This window comes from Trifolium pratense, linkage group LG7 (genome assembly GCF_020283565.1).
Source record: "Trifolium pratense cultivar HEN17-A07 linkage group LG7, ARS_RC_1.1, whole genome shotgun sequence".
Taxonomy (NCBI): Eukaryota; Viridiplantae; Streptophyta; class Magnoliopsida; order Fabales; family Fabaceae; genus Trifolium; species Trifolium pratense.
Window position 1 is genome coordinate 22644065 of NC_060065.1, and position 10610 is coordinate 22654674.

Consider the following 10610-nt stretch of genomic DNA (forward strand, 5'->3'; position numbering starts at 1 on the left):
TAATGGGCGGTGATTCTATGTGTACAACAATGGCAGAGAGTGTCTGACAACATGCGTGAGAGCGTGACAGTGGCGTGGCGAAGGCAACGACGACGATAGTGATGGCGATTTTTTGTGGGAACAGAGAAGGTAAAATGGAAAGAATATGAAAGTGAAACAAGTTAATAGGAAAATGAAAGTTTTTTAATTTTCTTTTTCAAATATATCGAATTGGTTCTTGCCTACTTGGACATGAGTTGTTGTCACACCCACATCATACATTTTCAATACACGTACTTTTTTTTTTTACCAAAAAAAAAAATTATGAGTGAAAATTTAGAAACAATTTTGCTCATTTCCTCAAAAATAAGCACAAAACCACAAGGTGAATATAAATATAACACTTCAGTGGAGTGGTCGAATGTAAGAAAGACATTACCAGAAAATGCCATTGATGGACATGTATTATATACTTTTAAATATATTTTGATTTCGTAAGGGGATGTAGCTCACATGGTAGAGCGCTCGCTTTGCATGCGAGAGGTACGGGGTTCGATACCCCGCATCTCCATTTTTGATAATTGTTTTGGACTAATTTTTTTAAGTGCTTAATTGTATGAGATTTTATACATACATTTCTAACTTGAGCCTCTAATGTGATGCGATAGGTTGCTTCAGAAGCTCTATATGCACAACAAGTTAGTTGCTCACACGAATTTAAAGCAGATTCTGAGATTGAAACTTGAAAGAACATTAAAAATCCTAAGAAGATTTCCAAAGGGAACATCCATCCCCTAATAAAGGACACTATTGAAGATATGCTTGAAGAAGAGGAGATAGAAAAGAGCTTGTTAAAGAAGCATAGCAGAATCAAGCAGAGCAGGAAGGAGTCATGTGATGTGGCCATTGCCAATGATAGGGAAGAAGATACTATGTTGTTTTTGAACCAAATACTGCACAACTTAAATTTAAGCATATATATGATGTTTTAAATTAGGTAAACTCATTGGAACCTAATTCCATTGCTACATGAAATGAGTTAAACTCATTGGAACCTAATTCCATTGCTACATGAAATGAGTTAATAGAGAATTTTTGGCTAAGTATTTCCATCCCGTCAAAGAATGCAAAGATGATTAACGAAATCACATCATTTAGGCAAAGAGAGGACGAATCATCGTTTGATCCTTGTAAAAGATTTATGAAATTGACAAGTCATACACGTAGGGTTTTGCACTAATTGAGAGCATCACTGCATCCAACATATTTCTTGATGAGGGTGTTAAAGTTAACCCTCATGGATATGATCTCTTTCTTATCACTTGTTACTTACGACTGTGTGTACTTGCACTGTGGCTAATACCCAAGGCATAGAAGAAGCATTTTCTACGGGCTCCCGAAACCACCAGCCACCCTGAACTAATTCATAATGAGCCCACCAACTTCCTGGCATGATGCCCACGGTTAAAAACCACCGATATGTCAAGTACTAGGAATCAAATTCAGGTTCTTCTAAACGATTCGTCTTAAGAGAATTTCATCAACCGTTAAGTCGAATTTTAAATAGATACTGATAGCTTGTCCAAGAATTTATTTATTTTTTATTTGGAACAAATTTCTTTATTTCTATGGATTAGACAAGTTCAAGACTTGACCACTAAACAATCCTCGCATCAAAGACCAACTCACAACAAGTTTTAGACTCATTTACATACATTTATACTAAAAAAAAAAAACATTTTTTTTTTTTACAATTAAGCTTATTCGTCTTTGAAAGCATAATTTATTGTCATATTAATCTTTGAATATATTGAAATTACAAACACATTCCTAATTTTTTTTTCTAATTTTAGACTACATTGACTAAGGAAAAAACCAATCGTTAGTTGGTTCAGTGGTGATTGGCGTTAAACTTGGTAGGGAGGACCTCGGTTTGATCCCCGCAACTGCGATCGGGAGAGGGCTGAAACCACTTGATGCCAGAACTTAGCCCCGAACCAGATTCAACTAGTGGTGAAAAACAAAAAAAAATTGACTAAGGAAAAATACATTTGAAGAGGATTAAATTGACTAATTTGAGGAACAAAGTGACCGATAAAAGATACATTTATATAAATATGGCTAATACTACGATGACCACCTTCACAACGAGTTATACTTTAGGGATAAAAATAATGTTTGTCCTAAAAGATATTTAGAAGTTAGGACGCATGACATGAAGGTTGGCTTGGTGTAGGTTGTGTTATAAGTTGGGATTAGGACAAGTCTAGTGAAACTGAAAATAGTGAATAGTACACAAAATCAAAAACAGCCACACTTGTGAGGTGAGCAACAAAACAAACACACTTTCCTTCCACCATTTCATTTACAAAGTAACTAACTCATCACAAACAAATTCAACTAACTTCAATTCCATTTCTTCATCCAATCAATCAATGGTTTCTTCTGTTTCTGCTTCTCACCTCTGTATTTCAACAATCATACTACAAAGAATCACCTTTGTATTCCAAAAATCTTATTGTTGACTAAAATAAAAACCACAAGCTATGTTCAAATCATACTACAAAGAATCAAACTTAAAGCACAATACAGACCCTCAAAAAGAAAGATAGAGGCACTACTACCAAGAGCTACTAGAGAAAACAAAACCATTTCACAACACAGTAGATTACATACAACAAATAGAACCTCCTACACCCAAACAATCCATATACTCTATATAAATAAAAAAATTTAAGTTGTTTAGTATTTGGTTCAAAAACAATATAGTATCTTCTTCCATATCATTGGCAATGGCCACATGAGTCCTTCCTGCTCTGCTTGATTCTTGCTATATATGCTTCTTTAACAAGTTCTTTTCTATCTCCTCTTCTTCAAGCATATCTTCAATAGTGTCCTTTAGGAATGGATGTTCCCTTGGAAAGCTTCTTAGGATTTTTAATGTTCTTTCAAGTTTCAATCTCAGAATCTGCTTTAAATTCGTGTGAGCAACTAACTTGTTGTGCATATAGAGCTTCTGAAGCAACCTATCGCATCACCACTATAGATTAGAGGCTCAAGTTAGAAATGTAAAATCTCATACAATTAAACACTTAAAAAAATTAATCCAAAAATATATCAAAAATGGAGATGCGGGGTATCGAACCCCATACCTCTCGCATGCAAAGCGAGCGCTCTACCATGTGAGCTACATCCCCTTACAAAATTAAAATATATTTAAACGTATATGATACATGGTAATGTCTTTCTTACATTCGACCACTCTACTGAAGTGTTTAATTTTCTTTAAAGAGAGTGCACGACTTGCAGCGATATATACAAACTAGCAGGACACCCGTGCGTCCGCACGGGAGTCGCGGCGTTGCCGCTCCTCACTTGGTAAGATGAAAGGATATAATATTTGTGTTCTGGACTGGGCCAATGGCTAACCCAATCCCTTCTGCCCGACATTTTGGGCAGAACCCAATAAGGGGAGACTTCCCCGACACGTCAGCCAATGACGAGTCCTGCTCGACTTAACAGATTAGCACCACGTTAACCACGTGCCCATACATCCGCGCATATTGATCCGTTTCACCGTAGCTTAACAGCTAAGCAGCACGTTTAGCACGTGCTCCTTTATCCAACCACATCCGTCACGGAGCCTATCCTTTACCCGCGAATAGCGGAACGGCTCCAACCAAGATAGAGGCAAATAACGGCCTTCCCCTACGATACAGGGACTATCTTGGCAGTTGAGTCTATTGGGCCGGTTATCCCGGCCCAACAGACCAACCTTTGGCCCAGCGCTGGGGGCACTATATAAGCTCTCATAGACAGGAGAGCCAGGTATTCTGAATCATTCTATACCTTACTTTCTCTCTCTTCTCTTGTATCTCCCTTGTTCTCTTTGCTGACTTAAGCATCGGAGCACCTGCAGGTACAAACCCCCCCTTCGGTGTGGAAGCTTGCTCAACGGACCGGCCTCAACCTTTCTGATCAACAGGTTAGATCAATTTGGTAAAAAAAAATAGAAAAAGAACAATGGTAAAACCATCACAAAAAAACTTCAGGTCTCCGTATTAATTTAGGAATATAAATATAGATAATGTAGAAATTATGAAGAAAAAAATAGGCTACCTTATTAATATATTAGTAAAAACATAGGTGTTGAAAAATCACAAAAAAAAACTTATGTCCATGTATTAATATATGAGTATAAATATAGTCCCGTAAAAATTATTAAAAAATAGGCAATCATATTAAAATGTTAGTGAAAATATAGGATAGGTCTCGCAACAGTCATCAAAATAATTAGGTCATCGTATTAAATATGAGTATAACCAGAAAAATTGTAAAAAAAAATAGACAACTTAATTTTTATTTTATTTTTGTTTCAAACAACTTAATTAATATATAATTAAAAGTATAAGTCCCGTAGAAACCACACAAACAAAAAAGTTTCCATATTAATATATGAGTTTAAATATAGGTCCCGCAGATGTTATAAAAGAATGAGCAAACTTATTAATATGAGTAAAACACATAGGTTCCCATGTACCAAAAAAAAAACACATAGGTCCCCAGAAATCACACAAAAGATTAGGATCTCGTATTAATATATAATTACAAATATAGGTCTAAAAAAATAGTAAAAAATTGAAAACTTCACTTAATAACATAAAATAGTAATTTATTGGGAAGTAGATTAAAAGATTAAAAAAATAGAAAGATATAATATTTGGTAAAAAAAATAGAAAAAGAACAATGGTAAAACTATCACAAAAAAACCTTATGTCTCCGTATTAATATTTGAATATAAATGATAATGTAGAAATTATGGAAAAATAGGTTACCTTATTAATATATTAGTAAAAACATAGGCCTTGTAAAAACCACCAAAAAATTAGGTCCCTGTATTAAATATATGAGTATAAATATATCCTTTTAAAATTATTAAAAAATAGGTAACCTTGTTAATATGTTAGTGAAAATATAGGTCTCACAAAAATCATCAAAATAATTAGGTCACCGTATTAAATATGAGTATAACCCGTAAAATTGTAAAACAAAATAGGCAACTTAATTAATATATAAATAAAAGTATAAGCTCCGTAGAAATCACAAAAAAAAAGTTTCCATATTAATATATGAGTATTTTATAGGTTTCGTATATGTTATAAAAGAACGGACAAACGTATTAATCATATTAATATGAGTAAAAAACATAGGTCCCGCATAAATCACACAGAAGATCAGGTTATCGTATATTAATATATGAGTATAAATATAAGTTCACAAAAAATAGTTAAAAACTGTAAATTTTATTAATAAGAGTAAAAGCATAGGCCCTGCGTACGTGTATGATATAAACTGTTGTTGTTTTGTTTGGCACACCTTGTGCCAATCAGGACTCATTATTAATAATAAAATTCATTTTAGTTTGTTAAAAAAAAAACACAGGCACCGCAGAAATCACACAAAGGATTATATCCTTCTGTTAATGCATGAGTATAAATATATGTCAAGAATGAGCAACCTTATTAATATATTAATAAAAAAAATATATGGCTCGTAAAAATGAACAAAATAATTAGGTTCTTGTATTAATATTTGATCTAGTATAACCCGTAAAATTATAAAAAAATAAACAACTTTATTAATATATGATTAAAATTATAAGTCTCGTACAAATAAAAAAAAAAAAGTTATCTTATTAATTGATGAGTATAAATATATATAATCCTACATAAATTATTAAAGAACATGAAATCTTATTAATAAGAGGAAAAACATATGCCACTTTTTGCTTTTTCATAGCCGCCCCACAACAACAACATAGTAAACCCTACTTTTTGCTTTTTATTCTTGTTCATCTTTCAAAGAGGGGTGATTTTGGATCAATTTTGATCTAAAATCACCCCTTTTTGATTGTTTTATATATTTTTTTATTTAAAGGCTTTAATGCAGTTTTGGTCCCCCTATTTTCAATTTCTTGAAGTTTTGATCCCCTATTTTAAAAACCAACTTTTTGGTCCCCCTATTTTAATTTTTCTTGAGTTTTGATCCCCGCTCCATTTTAGGGTCAATTTTGATGACATGTCAAGGTCATTAATGACATGACATTGCACATTTGGCAAAAACATTATCCATGTCATCAATTTGGTATTTATCTTGTTTTATGGATTAATGTTTGTTCTTCATTTATTTTCTGCAACTCAATATTAAAAATATGATCTTCCACTCTTTGGGTTTTAGGGTTTGTTGTTGTGGATGAAACTTATTTTGAAGGAAGGGTTAATAGTAATGGAGTGAATGATGGTGGTGATAGAAACATATGACGAAGGATGGCGATGGCGTTGAAGATATGATTAAAGAGAGGGATAAAAAATATCAATCACTAATTAATATATTTAACTTTTTTTTATAGATTCTTTTAATTTTCTTAATATTTAAAATATATTTATTGAAATGGAAGAAAAAGTTTAATGACATGAATATTGTTTTGGCCAAGTATGTCATGTCATTAATAATCTTGACATGTCATCAAAATTGACCATAAAATGGAGTGGGGGACCAAAACTCAAGAAAAATTAAAATAGGGGGACAAAAAAGTTGGTTTTTAAAATGGAAAATGCTAAACAATGCCAAATATAGTAATATCACATTGAAGTTTGTGCAGTCAACGCCTCGAAAGTGTAAACATTGTTATTTTAAATTTTAAAATTTCCTTTTTTGGTTTCCTTAACCAGTGCCCCGGGGGCACCGGTTAGCATCACCCTTTTAAAATAGGGGGATCAAAACTTCAAAAAATTGAAAATAGGGGGACCAAAACTCCATTTAAGCCTTATTTAAATAAATGATTTTTCACACATTCTTATGTTTCATTTGAGTTTTCTTTTGTTGTTCTTGTATGATGTTGTTTTAATCCCGTCTTAGTGCAGAGTTTTTTTGTCTTGAGTTCGCGTCTTGGTACGGTGTCCGGTTTAATTCCGTTGTAGTACAATGTTTGTTTTGTTCAGATTTGCTCCGATTCAGATTCAGTGCAGATTCACACGTACTCTACTTACTTGAATAAATGAATATTGTTTGTTGTTAGTCTAAAAAAAAAGAAAAACATAGGTCCCGTAGAATTCACACGAAAGATTATGTCCCCATATTAATATATGACTATAACTCGTAAAATTATAAAAAAAAAATAAACAACTTTACTAATATATGAGTAAAAATATAAGACCCGTAGATATATCCATAAAAATTAGGTTCCCGTATTAATTTGAATATAACCCGCAAAATTATTTTAAAAAAATAGGCAACATAATATTTTAGTCCTTTTTTTTCTCCATTAATTTTCTTCCGCATAGAAAAATCTCATAAGAACGAAAGTCATATCTTTCTTATTATATCTTTCTTGTGTGATTTGTTTATGGTTTTGTTTCTCTGACTCTTTGTAAACTTTTGTAGTCTACCTCGGTACGTCTTGTGTTGGGGAGGTTTTCTATGTTACTATATCTCATTTTGGTTTGTTAAAAAAAATATTAGTCCTTATATCAAAAACAAAAAATCTTAAAAAAAAAAAAAACTTCTAAAAAATGTCATTTATTTTTCAACTATTTTCAACTTTGTATTTAATTTTTACTGTTTTTTTTAAACTAAATGTATCATTCACGCGCAACTGTAGAGAATAATCCTCTTGAGGTAACTGACAATTTTTATTGTTTTTGTCTCACCTTTTTTTTACGGGAGTTTTTCAGTTTTTCTCCCACCATATTCTTGTATTAAATTAATTAAATTTATTTAGTTGAACTACAAATTGAAAATTAACTTAATTAAATATTGGATTGAAGTCCATAAATCAAGTTGAGTGAATCTAAAATAACGAAACATAAACAATAAATGATAAAATTACACTAAAGAAAGGGTTGGACTCAAATAAAATATCATAAATAAATGGAAACAACACCATGTACCTCTATATCTACTATATAAGAAAAGAAGGTACATATGAAATCCCTAATTTGCCCCTTTTTTATTTTTTGACACATAATCAATTCAGGGTTATTTTGTGTCTTTATTAAAAAAAGTTAGTAGAAAAATGCTAAAAAATTTCTTAGTAGGAATCGAACCCTTAACCTTTTAGTTACACTTCTTATTAGATTTACCACTAAGCCATATGCTAAAAAATATAACAAATTAATTCATATGTACCTTCTTTTCTTATATAGTAGATTAGAGACCATATATATTCACCTTGTGGTTTTGTGCTTATTTTTGAGGAAATGAGCAAAATTGTTTGTAATTTTTTTTTTTTGGTAAAAAAAAAAAAAGTATGTGTATTGAAAATGAGAGCGGCTTTGCTCCTTTTCTATTAGCTCCTTTTAGTCCTTTTCTTCTTATGGATGTGTGACATGTGGCAAACTTTAATCTAAAGGCTGGTATTAAAAACTTAAAATTAAATAGAAGAAACAAAATTGAAACGGCGTTTCCATCTACCTCCCTCGGTTTTTCTCATCGCCGTCAATGTTGCACCGTCGCCGCCTCTCACCGTTTGTCACAGTGGCAACGCACTTCAAGGGGAATTTGATTTTCTGTGATTCAGAATATTGCAACAAAGGGGAATTTGATTTCTTCTTTCAATGTTAGTAACAATAATTCTTCTATAAGATTCTTAAATTATTCTTCCAGTGACGTTGACATGAGATTTGCTCCGGCGGCGAGGCGATGGAGATGTAGAAGTATGTTTCGAACGGGGCTAGAATGGTGAGCGTCGCTGCTGGGACAGATGGAGCAAAGCAGCGGCGAGAGCTATAGAAGTTAGGAGAAGAAGAGGCAGCGCGATGCTAGGAGAAGGTGAAAAACATTTCAAATCTTTTTTTTACTGAACAATAATATAATACACAAATAATATAGTATAGCCTTATAATCTCAACCGTTCCTTTCCTTTTTCCCACATGTCATCCATCTGATCAATAAAAGGAATAAATGGAGCTAATAGAAAAGGAGCAAAGTTGCTCTCATTGAAAATGGAGTTAGGATCCTCTCCATTTCCAATTCTTTCCATTTCCTCCATTATTATATAGTTTTGAGAATATAAATGCAAAAATGCAAAAAAGTACGTGTATTGAAAATGGAGTTAGGATCCTCTCCATTTCCAATTCTTTTCTTATATAGTAGATTAGAGACCATATATATTCACCTTGTGGTTTTGTGCTTATTTTTGAGGAAATGAGCAAAATTGTTTCTAATTTTTTTTTTTTTTGGTAAAAAAAAAAAGTACGTGTATTGAAAATGGAGTTAGGATTCTCTCTATTTCCAATTCTTTCCATTTCCTCCATTATTATATACTTTTTTTAATGTATGATGTGGGTGTGACAACAACTCATGTCCAAGTAGGCAAGAACCAATTCGATATATTTGAAAAAGAAAAATAAAAAACTTTCGTTTTCCTATTAACTTGTTTCACTTTCATATTCTTTCCATTTTACCTTCTCTATTCCTGCCAAAAATCTCCATCACTATCGTGGTCGCTGCCTTCGCCACGCCACTGTCACCAGGGACGGAACCAGAAAAAATCATTGGGGGTGGCGGAAATATTTTTAATATATACGAGTAGGTTAGGATGAATCGAATCATCGGCTTCCCTCTTCTTATTTTTTTTGGTCAAGTAAGCTTCTCTCCTTAAAGAACGATGAAAAATATTTTCGAGTTACCATACTTCAACGGCAATTATTTTTAAAACACAATTCTAGTTCATGGCGAGAATACATTATAAAATATTATTTTTTGTTTATTGCATAAAGTAATGTAGTCAACTGAATTTTTTTAAAATAATGTAGACTAATTTGAGGACTAACAATATCACTTTTTGTTTGTCAAAAAAAACACAATATCACTTTTTGTTAAAAAAAAAAAAATCAAAATTGAGTCTATTCTTATAAACTACAGTACAATATTATATAGAGAACCAAAATTATCATTAAAATTTAATATGGATTAAATTTGAAAGAACATAATTTTTGAAAGGCTAAAAACATATTTAGCCTTTTTTTTCTTTTACTAAAATAAATTAGCCTTTCTCTATTATTACTTCCAAATATGGACAGGTACTCCGTATTTAATTAAGTTAAATGCTTGATATTTTACTAAAAGAAACTAGACTCTAAGTGAATATGACAAGACTTGATGAACAAGTGGGTTTTTTTTTTTTTTTTGACAGTAAAAAGTTTATAGCATTTCATTATTTAGAATGTTAACAATACAAGTGGGTATATCAATGAAAAGGTGGAAACTAGCTATAGAAGTGGCCACCCTTGCTAGAGCATGAGCAACCTCATTGGCTTGTCTCCTAATAAACTCAACACTAGAGTTTCTAAAATAAGTTTTGTGCAAACGAACACAATCTCTAATAACATCACCAAGCTCAGACACATTATTGTGCTTAGTATGAAAGCTTGTAACAACATTCTTGGAGTCTAGTTCAAAGTCCACATTTTCTAGCTGCAAATCATGAACCCATTTCAGAGCGCTAAGCAAACCAAGAGCTTCACCAATATCAGTATCTGTGATGGGTGACATCCATTCAGTTTTGGCTAGAACAAATTGTCATTGATCATCTCGTATACACATTCCTATTCCAACTTTATTCTGCCGAA

At 32.2% G+C, this 10610-nt stretch overlaps 1 long non-coding RNA gene and 2 other non-coding genes across 3 annotated transcripts; 1 reads left to right on the top strand and 2 right to left on the bottom strand.

The window, feature by feature from the left end:
- The first annotated feature begins 477 nt into the window (after positions 1–477).
- Positions 478–550, top strand: TRNAA-UGC. Its single transcript has one exon. It is a non-coding gene; the product is annotated as a tRNA-Ala (tRNA).
- A 2553-nt stretch (positions 551–3103) lies between these two features.
- Positions 3104–3176, bottom strand: TRNAA-UGC. Its single transcript has one exon. It is a non-coding gene; the product is annotated as a tRNA-Ala (tRNA).
- Positions 3177–8300: 5124 nt separating this feature from the next.
- On the bottom strand, positions 8301–8871 carry LOC123898956. The gene is made up of 2 exons (XR_006805464.1): positions 8452–8871; positions 8301–8350 (listed from the first exon to the last, which is right to left on the bottom strand). It is a non-coding gene; the product is annotated as an uncharacterized LOC123898956 (long non-coding RNA).
- Positions 8872–10610: the final 1739 nt, after the last annotated feature.